This window comes from Bos taurus, chromosome 6 (assembly GCF_002263795.3).
Source record: "Bos taurus isolate L1 Dominette 01449 registration number 42190680 breed Hereford chromosome 6, ARS-UCD2.0, whole genome shotgun sequence".
Lineage (NCBI taxonomy): Eukaryota > Metazoa > Chordata > Mammalia > Artiodactyla > Bovidae > Bos > Bos taurus.
Window position 1 is genome coordinate 99,745,945 of NC_037333.1, and position 14,861 is coordinate 99,760,805.

Here is a 14,861-nt window from a genome sequence, read left to right on the forward strand (position 1 = left end):
ATCTTGTGTACTGCTGTTCAGAATGTAAGACGGTGTAGCCAGTTAGGAAACAGAGTGGAGGTTCCTCAAACAATTAAAAATAGAGCTATCATATGATCTAGCAACTCTACTTCTGGGCATTTATCTGAAGAAGATTAAAACACTAACTAAAGACATATACACCCCCCATGTTCACCTCAGCATTATATACAACCAAGATATGGAAACAATCAAAGTGTCCCCTCAGCATTATATACAACCAAGATATGGAAACAATCAAAGTGTCCACTGACGAATGAAGAAAATGTGTACAAGAACTCAATGGAATATTATTCAGCCATAAAAGAAGGAAATTTGCCATTTGCGACTTCATGGGTGGGCCTTACGGGCATATGCTAAGTGAAATAAGTCAGACAGAGAAAAATAAGCGCCATATGATCTTACTTATAAGTGGAATCTAAAAAAACAAAAAATCAAGCTCCTAGTACAGAAAACAGTGTTGGTTGCCAGAGGTGAGGGGACGGGAGTGGGCAAATTGGGGAAGGGAGTCAAAATGTACAAATTTCCAGTTATAACATGAGTTAAGTCATGAGGATATATGGACCAGCATGGCAACTGTAGTTATTAAGACTGTATTACATATTTGAAAGTGTTAAGAAAGTAAATCTTTAAAGTTACCATCATAAGAACAAAAATGTAACCATGTGTGGTGATGGATGTTAAATAGAGTTATTGTAATGATGGTTTTGCAATATATACAAATACTGAATCATTAGCAGTACACCTTAAATTATAAAGTGTTGGACATCAATTATACCTCAATAATAACTTTTTAAAAACCTATTATTCTTCTTTTGACTTGTTCAACCGTTTAAAAACTGCAAAACTTCTTCTTAACTGAAAGGACACAGATAAATTCTTGAAGCCAGATTTTGCCGGCTGGCCACAGTTCATTAACCCTTACAATCGCATCCTGACCCACAGAGAAACCAGCAGCTCCCTTGATGGTCCAGCTCCATGGTACTGCATGGGAGATGTTTGTAAAAGGTCAACTGTGAGCTTAAAATCTGTTTCTTCAGCCCTTTCTATCTCTCCATAAACCGAGGAGCCTGGTGGGTTAGTCCATGGGGTCACAATGAGTTTGGACACGGCTAAGCCCACACATATACCCTTAATAAGCCTGTTCCTGCTTAAACTGGCTAGAATGAATTCTGTTCTCTGCAACTAAATCCTGACTGATTCACAGTACTACTATACATTCTTTAGTATCAAGCATCCAGTGGTCAAACGTTCAATGACTTTATAAACGTCATTATTTTTACAATTATTTTATATGAATCAGGATCAAAATAAAGAATTATTGCTTTTTTTTTTTTTTTTTTACTATAAAAATCAAGCATCTTGGGACTTATATCCTCATCCCTTTTCCTGAATTTGAGTGATTCTATATCTGCATGAGAGCTAGAAATGGGAACCCAAAGAGCAAGAATTTGGTATTTTGAGTTAGCACTATCCAAGGAACAGAGAAACACTGAATATGGCAGACACAGGAATCTGGTGGGGGCTTCTGTGCAGCCGGGGTAGGTCATCCAGCTTGGCATGAGCCTGAAGAAAACACCTCTCAAGACTATCCAAGGGTCTCTGCTAAAAAAACTTTCTCATTAGTAATCTTATTCCCCATGTGCATTGTGCCCAGGAAAGCAGTGTCCTAGGTGGGATATGTTTGCATTCCAAGAGAGTATCCTAATAGTGTAAACAAATACAATGGCACTCTGGTGACATGCTGCGAGCCTGTCCCTGAAAGCCACCCAAATGACTTCTGGCTGAAGTGGCAAAATTAAGTTTTCAGATTTATGTTAAGGGATCCATTCTGGAATCATGATGCTCTCCAAGATAACTGCCCTCCTCTTAGGCTGTCTGGGCTCCTTACCAGGCTTCCTCAAACTTGTCTTGTCTGGCTCTCTAACTTCAACAATATAGGAAGATGAATTTGTTTTTTAAAGCACCATGTAATTAGAGATCATTTTTTAAATATTGATTAAAGAACATGAATCCCTGTAAATAACAAGGAATAGTATAATAAAAACTATTAAAGTCATCTTTGAAATCACCTACCTTTCAAAATTCTGTTACTATTACCCTTAACTAACTCAATCTAAATAAACACTAAAAATTGTAAAAAAAAAAAAAAAAAAGAATTATTGCTAGTGGCAGATGATGTCCTTTAAGTCTCTCCATATGGGATTTGCCAGTTTGTACTGGGTACATGCTGCTGCGTATGGGAAGAACTGTGTGCTCATCTATTAAGCAACAATTACGTGCCTGGCAGTGTTCTAGGTGTTTGGAATAGAGAGGTGGAACATACCATTGTGATATGTATGTGTCCTTTGGGAGCTCAGATTCACGTGAAAGAAAGAAAAACTAAATAAATCAATACACAAGTCTGGTGGTGATGGATGCAAGGAAAAAAGCAGCAAGCTTTGCAAATAAAATGCTCCGAGGTTGCTTGCTTGCTTGAGTATGCACAGTCAACTCAAAATGCCCTTCTGAGTTCACAGCAGAATAGAAACGTGAATGAATGAGGGAGTAATCCGTAAGAATTTCTAGGGGAAGAATTTTCCAGGCTGAGGGACAAGCAAAATCAAAGGCTGGAGGGAAGGACGTGCTTAGCATGGTTGGAGAATCCTAATGAAGCCAGCGAGGTTAAAGTGGGGGAGGAGGGGGGAATGTTAAGCTGCTGATTGTCTGCACTGTGATTCGGTGTTTACTTCTCTGGCTGCTCCAAATCCACTGATACCAAGGCGACAGCTCTGTACACGATCTCCTCCACTCGGCTAGGTTTTCCTACTCTTCTCTGCATAAAAACTGCATCTGTCTCTTTTCCTGCAGCCTCACCTGGCCTGCCATGCTGAGACCTCTATGCCACCTACTTTGGGAGAGCTCTGTTTAAGATGTCTGCACACAAATGTCTCCATTTGTTCTAAAGGTTACAGCTCTTCTTGCAGTCTGAGGCTTAGTTTTCTCCTCACTTCACTCAAGTTACAAGAATTCTTCCCTAGTCTTCATTCTTTTAGTTAGCATTAGGAAGGATAAGAGAATACAAATGCTTTTACTCAATTATCTTTATGTGGAAATCTTTTATCTACTGTAGATAAATTTAGACATACATTAAGAGTAGATCTATAAAAACTGGTAACTCTTGTTTAAAAAAATTAGCACAGAATCAGTTTTAATATATATTCAAGTATCTATAAGGAATATGACATTGTGAACTACAGTGATTTTCTACTATGATACTTACATTCAAGTTAAGAAATGATAAAAGGCCAACCAATGGGTACTAATATCCAAATGAATATGCAGTGAAATTAAGTAAACGTTGAAACAACAGAATAAATGTTAAGTAAATATAGCATTCCAAGAACATAAGCTCTGGCTATGTTAATAAAAGCTGACTCGGTTTCTGATTTAAATAATTAACTGTCAAAATGCCTTGTACTTAGTATAAATCTATCTGCATAAAAAGTACTCTTTCGAATCATCTAAAGGTACTTTAAAAACATCAGCTCTTTTAAAGGCAAACATCTTCCTCAAACTCAGTCATTCAGCTTAGTAAATAACTCTTGTCTTCAATATAAAGTTGAAGTTTACCTAAATGTATAGTTTACTAAGTTATTACAACATTGATTAGTAAGTTCCAGTGATTATAAATAGTACGCAATTTTGTATGTGTTAACTTTCATTTCCTTGTTCATTTCTAACACTTCTTCTAACACATCCAGCAACTCTGTTAAGTGTTAGTAACAGAAAGTTAAACAGATTACCTTCTAAGGGTTCATAGTTAAGCTAAAAGATATTACAGAGGAATGTGATGGCTACCATAATAAACAATAAATAAACAAGATGCTATGACACAAAGGAACATTTAACAATCAATAGAGAAGATGACGTTTGAACTTAATCTTGGAAACTAAATAGGAGTTCATTCAGCTGACAAATAAGCCCACCCTTAATTTTGGCCATATACAGACCATGTGCATACTCAACAGATCCAGATCATATGCATACTCAAGAGAGGGCACAAACATGCTGCTGTCTCCTTCCAGTAGGTTAGCAGAGCTGGAGCACAGGGGAAAAGCTGGAAGTGAGGTCTGCGTAGAATAGGTAGACAAGGGCAGATCATAAAAGGCCATTCAGTCTGGGTTAACAAAAAATGCCGATTAAGCAAGAGAGTAATGTATGTTGAGAGGATACTTCTAAGCACAGTGTGAAGTGTGCAATGGCTACTTTAATGATCCCTCAGTGATAAAAGCAGGGCCAGTGGAAGCGGGAGTGAGGGGCGACTGGATGGGAAATGTCACCAGTGCAGGGTTAACAATCTGGAAATGAGATGTCTTTCAGGATCAAGTGAAACAGACAAAGAAGAATTAAGATTTCCAGACTGAGGTACTGGAAGAATGATAGTGTCGTCATCTAGGTAGGGCCCATTCTTTTATATACAGCACATGAAAGAGCCATGAGAAAATGTAAAGCAAAACAGAAACCCAGGAGGTAGGCTCAGAGGAAAGAGCAGACATACACTTAAATAACACGTCTAAAACAAGAGGTAATTTACCAGATAATAAGCAGAAATCTTCAAGTTAAATGATTGTGATATTATTTTTAATTTTCCAAATAGAAAAAACTATAAGCATACCTGCAAAACTTTTTTTAAAAAAGCATTTTTATCTACTGAAAAAGATTTTGTGAAATTTAATGTATGCTGAGGGTTAAAATAAATAATACAAAGAAGAAGACAGTAAAAATAATGAATATCCCACCACTGGGCCTCAGTTGGCCTTCCCAGAATCAATCATTGTGCTTAATTTCTTGAATATTTTTGCAAAGCTATGTAATATGTGTCTAAGCACAAAGATAAGTAATATAATATTATGCTCCTTTAATAGCCTATTAAAAATAAATGAGAAGATATATAAGTACTTCTTAAACATGATATATTAATCAATTTATAATGGTAGCACTTAAAATCTAGTAAATTAAAAATGGTATTTCTACTCACAAGTAATTTGCAATCTTAATCTACCAATAAACTCAATGGTAGTATAGATTAAAAATAAAACCCCACTAATTTCTTTTCCCATACACTGACCTTTAGGGGAGTCCTTGAACAACAGGTTCAGAATGTGTGAACACAATAGGGCCCATTCCCCTGATGGTATTTTTACTCAAGACTTGAAATCTGGGCTCCAACTGGAAAGAAGGTGGAAAAGATAATGAATTTAGTCTCTTAATTCAGAATATTTTACTTGACATGGCTAGCCCAGGTCCACTAATTTTCTTACACAAGAGGGATTTTCAACCCTGGTTGGACACAGGAGTTAACTAGGGACCTTGAAAAAGGTTTCTGATGCCCAGGACCCACTCATTTGAATTGAAATCTTTGGGGCTGGAGCCCAAGTATTGCTTTCACAGGTTCTCCAGTTGATTCTAACATGCACCCAGGGTCGAGAACCACTGCCATAGAAACGTAAGGTCAGATTTTATGGAAGGCACTCTTAACCTTTTTATCTTGTTAGTAAATAATGTAAATATTGTTCAGGTACTTTTAAAACTCTTGGGCATAGGTGGCTGTAAACCAGCGTGTTGCTAAGACAGGACAAAGTGACCCAGGAAATCTCACAGGGCAGTACTCAGTAGAGTTTCATCTTATATTCCCAGGACAAGACTAACAGCACAGGACAATCCTGCTCTGGATAACTGCATTATGGAAGAAAACAGGATCGAATGGTGGAAATGCTTTTAACTCTCCTTGGCTTACAAAGAAGTTACATACTTAGAGACAATCAGACTTGTATTAAAATTTAATAACCAAAGAGCCAGAGAGAGTGACTACTGCTTGACTGCAAAAAGTCAGAAGCTAAGTGAGAATATTAGACTACCAAGAAGTTGCATATTCAACACCTCTTTTATAGGGATTCTAATCTAGTGAACATGGAAGAAATTAAGCCTGTGATGTCCAATATGGCAGTCATTAGCCATACTTTATAATAAAGCATACATAAACATTAGCACTTCCCACTCACAGATATAATATTCCAACCATCTCATCAAGACAAGTAGGAGGACAACAATCAGTACAAAATGTTCTTCTACCTCTTTGATGTTGTCTTAGGGCTTCACTGCTTTTTCAGAAGAGCATAACTAATTGCAAACCATAACCAGAAAGATACACCTCCTTTGTTTTATTCACCATCTCCAGGATCATTAGTTACTGATATATCCGAGATTCTTTGCCTTCCTTTGAACCTCACACTCCTGCTCTGTGGCCACGGGAATCACACAAAAAAACACTACTAGCAAAAAGCTAAGTCTGCATCCCACAGACAAAACCAACAGAAACAACAGCTTTCCAATAGCAACTGGAGAATGCTGTCCCTTAGAACTCCAGGGACATGAGCATAAACCTAAGATTTAATACCTAATTTGTCATCTGGAGCTTACACAAAATGAAGACAGTGATCTCCCAGATGAGCTTCCATTGTGGCTAAACAGTCTGGCTTTAATAATGAAAAAAATGAACAAATACATATAAAGAGACTGGATGTTATGGTGTGATAGCTGTCTATGCAGTCACACTCAATTTTTAGGGAAAAAAAAAATCAACTGTTTGATTGATTTAAAAATGTAGCAGCTCTCACTATGATTCTGTTCTTAATACATCCCTGAGAGAAACAATCTGCTTGTAATACCTCATCATATCTTCCATAAGTCAAATAAAAATTACTAAAATTCAGGTCGTATTTTATCTAGGAAGACAAGATTCATCCACGTAAAAACCTCACATGAATATGAATAAAAGTAGGAGGCAACATACATCCTCAGTATAAGATAAGACCAAAGCCTGTCTTACCATAAATTATGTAGGTCTGATGTGTGAACACTAAAGTCTGAGTTCATTAAAATTCCATAATTCAAATATTTGAAAAATCAATAAGCTGGCAGTTTCTTATCAAGTATACTTATCATGTACCTGGTAATCCGGCTCTTAGACATTTGCCACTAAACAGGGGTTGGAAAAGTATGGCCATGTGCCATTCCAGTTTTGTAAATAAAGTCTTACTGGAACACAGCCACATCCATTCAAAAATTTATGTATTGTATATGGCTATTTTCATCCTACAAGAGCAGAGTAGTCACAACAGAGATCATATGGCCTAAAATATAGCCTGTCTAGTCCTTTACAGAAAAAAGTTTGCCAACTTGTATACTTGAGAAATAACTTATGATGACACAAAAACTATACACAAAAATTTGCTGTTGTTCTTTAGTCACTAACTGGTGTCAGACTTTTTTGCAACCCCATGGACTATAGTCCCGCAGGCTCCTGTGTTCATGGGCTTTCCCAGGAAAGAATACTGAAGTGGGTTGCCATTTTCTTCTGCAGGGGATCTTCCCAACCCAGGGATCAAACCTACGTCTCCTACATTGACAGACGAGTTCTTTACCACTTAGCCACCGGGGAAGCCCATACACAAAAGTTTACAGAAACTCTATTTGTTATTGCCAGAAAAATGGAAACACCCCAAATGTCCTTCCATGAGTTAATGGATATACAAACTGTGGCACACACATGTAACTCAACAGTAAAAGTGAATAAACCCCTGATACACACAATAACTTGAACAAAGGCATTATGCTGAATGAAAGAAAAGGCTCAAAAGGTCACATACTGCATGATTCCAATTATAGGGTACTTTTAAAAAGAGAAAACTTTACTGATGACATTAGCATTTGCCAGGCGCTAGAGTTGGAGAGAATGTGTATAAGCAGAATAAGGAAGTTTTAAGGGTGATAAAAGTATTCTAGTTTATACTATGGTACAGGTTATCCTAATCTGGGTATCTAACAAAGTTCATAGAACTATATACCAAAGAAAGACAAAAATGTTAAAAAAACAGTATGGTAGGTTAAAGAAAAACAAGAAACTCATAAGGAAAGTCTCTAGAAATTTAGGCCAAAGAATGAGAGCTTACTAAGGAAGATAAGATCATCAAGTGTGGTCTAAGTCACTATACTCTTGGGTTTTAGTTCTAGTTTTATCACTGACTCACTATAAAGCATTAAATCAGAGAGAGGACTTTTCTGACTTTTGTGCACACAAGTTGACGGGTGAAATCTGAAGATGAACATAAAACCCTCAATGCAATTATTTCCCCTGTCGAATACAACACATCACATGAAGAAATACTGCAATTCAGGTTACCTCAGAGTACCCCATTCTGCTCTCCAGATTAGCCATAAATACACAGGTGTGTTTTATACCAGAGTTATCAGCCCTTTTTCCACACTCAACATCTCCAAGCTCTCTAGAAAATCTGGCATCTTCTTTCATACACACACTGGAAGATTCTATCACAAATGTTTCGGTGCTGTCGTTTCGTCACTCAGTCATGTCTGAGTCTTTTGTGACCCCAAGGACCATAGCCCCGCAGGCTCCTCTGTCCATGGGATTCTCCAGGCAAGATACTGGAGTGGGGGGTTGCCATGTCCTTCTCCAGGGACTGTACCTGGTTCTCCTGCACGTTTCCTGTGTTTCAGGCTTAGTTCTGTACGAGGTCTCTAATTTTCTTTAGGGCAGTCACTCCAGCAGACTGCCTGTGAGCAGGGTGTAAACTAACTGACACCTACGTTTAATCAAAAGATAAATCTGGCAAAAAAACAACAACATAATTTTCAGCATAAATAAGAGGCATGGTAATTAGTTCTTTCGCAGACTCAACCATAAAGACAGCTTATAGAATAGTTATATATTTTGTAAAGCCAATAAAATAGGTAAAAAATTATTAAACAAATAGGAAAAAACTGGAAGATTAAAATCCCTGTACCAGTAAGAACAGTCAGACTAAGTGCCTCCATTGTGTATAATTAATAGACCATGTCTCAAGTTACAATCTGGAAGACAAAGAACTCAGGAATGACCATTAATTGTAAATCACCTACACTGACATCAAAGAGTAGAAACATTTTTAAAGGGCAAAATAAATTTTTCTTCATGACAGAAAACACATCTAAAACTCTCCAGAATCTTCCAGTGACTTTAAAATGTCAACAAATTACAGGACTTCCTGGTGGTTCAGTGGCTAAGACTCTGAGGTCCCAATGTAGGGGGCCTGGGTTAGATCCCTGGTCAGAGAACTAGATCCCACACACCTCAACTGAGACTCAGCACAGCCAAATAAATCAATACTTTTTGAAAATTAAAAACTAAAATGCCAACAAATTCGTAAGATACTTTCAAAAAGAAGAGCCCATTTCCCTTTCTCCTGAATGGGGAACTACTGACAAATAGGACGCTGGAAGTAATACTATGTAACTTCCAAGACTAGGTCATTAAAAAGAATCCAAATCCTAGCCCTGCCATTTATATTATTAATAATTCCTCTCTCAGGTCTATTGTTAGGATCAGAGATAATACATGAAAAGCCTTTTACATGGTGCCAGAACATTAAAAGCTCAACAGATAGCTTCTAACCAACCATTTACAGTTCACAAAGGCTCCTGGAAGGTGGCTATTATCAAAAGTTAAAGATGAAAAAAGTTTTATTATGTTGTTAAATGAATGAAAGTGACAAACTGCTGAAATCAAATGAAACTACAAAAAGTAAAAGATTTTCAGGAAAAAAAATCCTGCTTTCTATTAGGCTGAATCAAATAAAATGCCATTTTTGTTATGTCAGAAAGGGTAGAGTATCAGCAATTTCATAGGGTTAAAACTGGCAGGGACTCCCCTGGTGGTCTAGTGGCTAAGACTCTGCATTTCCCAATACAGGGCACCTGGGTTCAATTCCTGGTTAGGAAACTAGATACTATATGCTGCAACTAAGGCCCCACATACCTCAATAAAGACCTGGCACAGTCAAATAAATAGTAAACAGTAAAAAAAAAAAAAAAATCCTTATCGCAGTTATACAAAAAAAAAAAAAATATGTGGGTGAGCAAAGAAATATTATGGAAAAGATGTCTTCTTATTACTAAAGACTGAAATAAATTCATATCTCACAAGTTATAACATAAGGAAAATAGAAGCCAAGACTGCCATGAAATGAACTAGCCAATCTTTTTCTCATCACCATTTTAATGTCAGTTATTAATCCAGCCTATTCTGAGATCAAAAAAAAGTTAAATATATTTGTGTACCATTACAGCATTCTCTTAGAGAAATATCCCTAGGAGGCATTAAAAGTGAGGGAAATAATGGCTTACAGAAATGTCTTAAGAAAAATTCACAGATTTTAGATTATAGTGCAATATAAAACATGTTTTTCAACAAGCAAGACATCACTTTCTCCAAATCAGACAAAAGATGGATCTTATAATTGGAAAATTAGCACCTTGAAAAAAAATACAAATTCTCATTTATTTAATTAACATTCACTGAGAGCCAGATACTGGATGTTGCCATCTAGGTAAACACAGAGAAAACACTGATAGTTTGACTATATTCATGATAGAAAGGAGAAAATTACTCATTATGAGCTCCTTTTAATTTGTCATTTTAAATGGCAAGTATTCTGACTTACTGGAGAAGGCAATGGCACCCCACTCGAGTACTCTTGGCTGGAAAATCCCATGGACAGAGGAGCCTGGTAGGCTACAGTCCATGGGGTTGCTAAGAGTTGGACACGACTGAGCAACTTCACTTTCACTTTTCACTTTCATGCATGGAGAAAGAAATGGCAACCCACTCCAGTGTTCTTGTCTGGAGAATCCCAGGGACGGGGGAGCCTGGCGGGCTGCCGTCTATGGGTCGCACAGAGTTGGACACGACTGAAGAGACTTAGCAGCAGCAGCAGCAGTATTCTGACTTAATTACATTCAATAGTAATGGAATTATTTCTAAAGATCATCTATCCTATGCTTAAAATCCTATTCATATCTATTTATGAGTTAAATTTTAGGTACTCACTGAATATTCAAACTCTGTAAGTACTACTGTCCACATTTTGCAGAAGACGAGACTGAGGCACAGAGAGGTTAAGTAACTATAACTAGCCCAAGGTCACATACTAGTAAGGGGTAGTAGAGCCTAGAGTTAATCGGGCTGTCTGGCTCCAGAGTTAGTGTTCTTAATGACTTTATCATGCTGCCTCTCATATTCAACTTCATTACCATAACTCTCAGATTCAACTTGATTAGCATGGATCCAAATGCAGCCGACTTTCTGGTACCAACTCTATTCTCAGGCACAGTATTTAAAAATCTCAGATTCATTAATTCGTTAATAACTTTTCACTGATCTTAGCTTATTGTATGGAGCAACAAAAAACAAACTGTCGAATCATTTGTTACAAGTGGGTAACAAATCTGAACCAAAGATCACTCACATGGACAATGACAAAATACCTACTGCCTCATGAACTAGTACGATGAACCTGATTTAGACACAGACACAAGAGATCAAACAACTGGTAGGAACAAAAAGAAAACTTGGTATAGAATACACATGCAAAGAATCAAAGATGACCCAGAAAAAGTATTTTGAGGAATGAATGTTTGAGAAGTGATTTTGTTCATTATAATGTTCTACTATGGATTGGCAAACTACAGCTCATGGATCAAATTTGAGCCAAATTTACTTTGTAAATAAAGTTTTACTGCAACATAACTATGTTCATATGTACTGTCTAAAGCTCCTTCTGTGGAACAGCAGAGTTGAATAAGTGCAACAGATTTTTGGCCCACAAGGCCTAATATATTTACATGGAGGCCTTTTACAGAAAGTTTGCTGACCTGGTGTGTTATACTTAACAATATTAAGCAGAAAATAAATGTAAAAAACATGATCTGATCTTAAAAAAGTGACTCTTACTTTATATAAGCATTTAGTTCAGTCGCTCAGTCATGTCCGACTCTTTGCGACCCCATGAGTTGCAGCACGCCAGGCCTCCCTATCCATCACCAACTCCCGGAGTTCACTCAGACTCACGTCCATTGAGTCAGTGATGCCATCCAGCCATCTCATCCTCTGTCGTCCCCTTTTCCTCCTGCCCCCAATCCCTCCCAGCATCAGAGTCTTTTCCAATGAGTCAACTCTTTGCATGAGGTGGCCAAAGTACTGGAGTTTCAGCTTTAGCATCATTCCTTCAAAAGAACACCCAGGACTGATCTTCAGAATGGACTGGTTGGATCTCCTTGCAGTCCAAGGGACTCTCAAGAGTCCTCTCCAACACCACAATTCAAAAGCATCAATTCTTCGGCACTCAGCTTTCTTCACAGTCCAACTCTCACATCCGTACATGACTACTGGAAAAACCACAGCCTTGACTAGACGGACCTTTGTTGGCAAAGTAATGTCTCTGCTTTTTAATATGCTATCTAGGTTGGTCATAACTTTCCCTCCAAGGAGTAAGCATCTTTTAATTTCATGGCTCCAATCACCATCAGCAGTGATTTTGGATGGTAGGTGTTGCAAGAGGGCATCAGAGGGCAGACACACAGAAACCATAATCACAGAAAACTAGTCAATCTCAATCCAGGGGACTTAAGAGTCTTCTCCAACACCACAGTTCAAAAGCATCAATTTTTCAGCACTCAGCTTTCTTTATAGTCCAACTTTCACATCCATACATGACCACTGGAAAAACCATAGCTTTGACTAGACGGACCTTTATTGGCAGAGAAATGTCTCTGCTTTTTAGTATGATGTCTATGTTGAGGTCATAGCTTTTCCATCAATTACAAGGCAACTGTTATCTTATGTACCACCAAGAAAATACACTGCCAATTACAAAGAAAATACATAACTTCATATTATATCTACTGAAAGATAATTCTAATTTCCAAATTCTAAAAATGAGAAAAAAAGGTTTTTTAGAATTAATGGAATATAGCATATCATTCCACAATGATATAAATTCATAAATGAAAGGTAATTGGGTTGTGATAAATTTACTAAATGGGATTTTCCACTTTATCACAGGGTACTTGAGGTTCTTCTGTAATACTGTGCCAATGAATTAGAGGTAGACTTCACAGATTCAAATTTAACACTCTACCTTTGCCTTCAAAGTATTAGATTATCCAATTTTATATCTGATAATGAACAATTTAATACACAATTGAGAATTCTGTGTTAATAATTACAAAGCTTTCATACACAAGAGTGGAATTTTTTTTTTTTTTTGGCTGCCCTGTGGCATGCGTGATCTTAGTTTCCCAACCAGGGATGGAATCTGTGCCCTCTCAATGGAGCACACAGTCCTAACCATTGGACTGGCAGGGAAGTCCTGAGTGAAAATTTCTATAATACTGTTTTAATTCATTTTCAATCAACAGTTAGAACTGGACATGGAACAACAGACTGGTTCCATGGTTTCCGAATAGGAAAAGGAGTACATCAAGGCTGTATATTGTCACCCTGTTTATTTAACTTATATGCAGAGAACATCATGAGGAAGGCTGGGCTGGAGGAAGCACAAGCTGGAATCAAGATTGCCAGGAGAAATATCAATAACCTCAGATATGCAGATGACACCACCCTTATGGCAAAAAATGAAGAAGAACTAAAGAGCCGCTTGATGAAAGGGAGAGGAGAGTGAAAAAGTTGGCTTAAAGCTCAACATTCAGAAAACTAAGATCATGGCATCCAGTCCCGTCACTTCATGGGAAATAGATGGGGAAACGATGGGGACAGTGTCAGACTTTATTTTTCTGGGCTCCAAAATCACTGCAGATGGTGATTGCAGCCATGAAATTAAAAGATGCTTACTCCTTGGAAGGAAAGTTATGACCAACCTAGACAGCATATTAAAAAGCAGAGACATTACTTTGCCAACAAAGGTTCGTCTAGTCAAGGCCATGGTTTATCCAGTGGTCATGTATGGATGTGAGACTTGGACTGTGAAGAAAGCTGAGCGCCAAAGAATTGATGCTTGTGAACTGTGGTGTTGGAGAAGACTCTTGAGAGTCCCTTGGACTGCAAGGAGATTCGGTCAGTCCATCCTAAAGGAGATCGGTCCTGGGTATTCATTGGAAGGACTGATGTTGAAGCTGAAACTCTAGTACTTTGGCCACCTCATGAGAAGAGCTGACTGACTCATTTGAAAAGACCCTAATGCTGGGAAAGATTGAGGGCAGGAGGAGAAGGGGACGACAGAGGATGAGATGGTTGGATGGCATCACTGATTCAATGGACATGAGTTTGGGTGATCTCCGGGAGTTGGTGTAGGACAGGGAGGCCTGGCGTGTTGTGGTTCATGGGGTCGCAAAGAGTCAGACACGACTGAGTGACTAAACTGAACTGAATTCATTCTCCTGCTCATTAGACTTCAAACATATTTCAAAACAAACCTTTATCTCAGTGTTTCATTATTTAAGAGATAATCTTCTTTGAAAGCAGCAGAGTTATAACAGTTTAAGAAAAACAGGACAAAAATAGTGTATGAACATTTAGCATAGAAGAGTTTTCAGATATTTAAGATACCATGCTACACACTCATATGTTTCTGTGTTATATGTTTATATTTGTCTTTCTCCATAACACTGATGAGAATAGGGGAAGAGCACTGAAGATGCACTGAGGAAACAACCTGTTTCAGAGTGGCTTGCCTGCTCAAAGATACATACACCAATGAACTAAAAGCAAGGAAAGGGAAAATAAGGAATATTGAGTATTTACTATGTATCAGACACTGTCCTGGGCACTTTGGAAAACTTAATTCATTTAATCTTCAAAACAACTCTCCTCTTACTCCTTTTAGCAGATAAAACACTGAGACTCAGAGAGGTAGAATTTCAAAGTCATACAACTAGTAGGTGTCTAGTTATTCATTCAACAAGTGGTAGGGTGGAGCTTTAGACTTTTTTCTCATACACCATTCAGT

General features: G+C 37.7%; 1 protein-coding gene across 1 annotated transcript in view; it reads right to left on the minus strand.

Annotated features, from left to right (window-relative positions):
* WDFY3 (WD repeat and FYVE domain containing 3) overlaps nt 1-14,861 on the minus strand; it is a 306,558-nt gene that overhangs the window by 240,538 nt on the left and 51,159 nt on the right. The window contains exon 3 of the mRNA XM_015471703.3: nt 5,129-5,229. The gene's annotated coding sequence lies outside the window, so the exon portion shown is untranslated. The remainder of the gene's footprint in view (nt 1-5,128; nt 5,230-14,861) is intronic.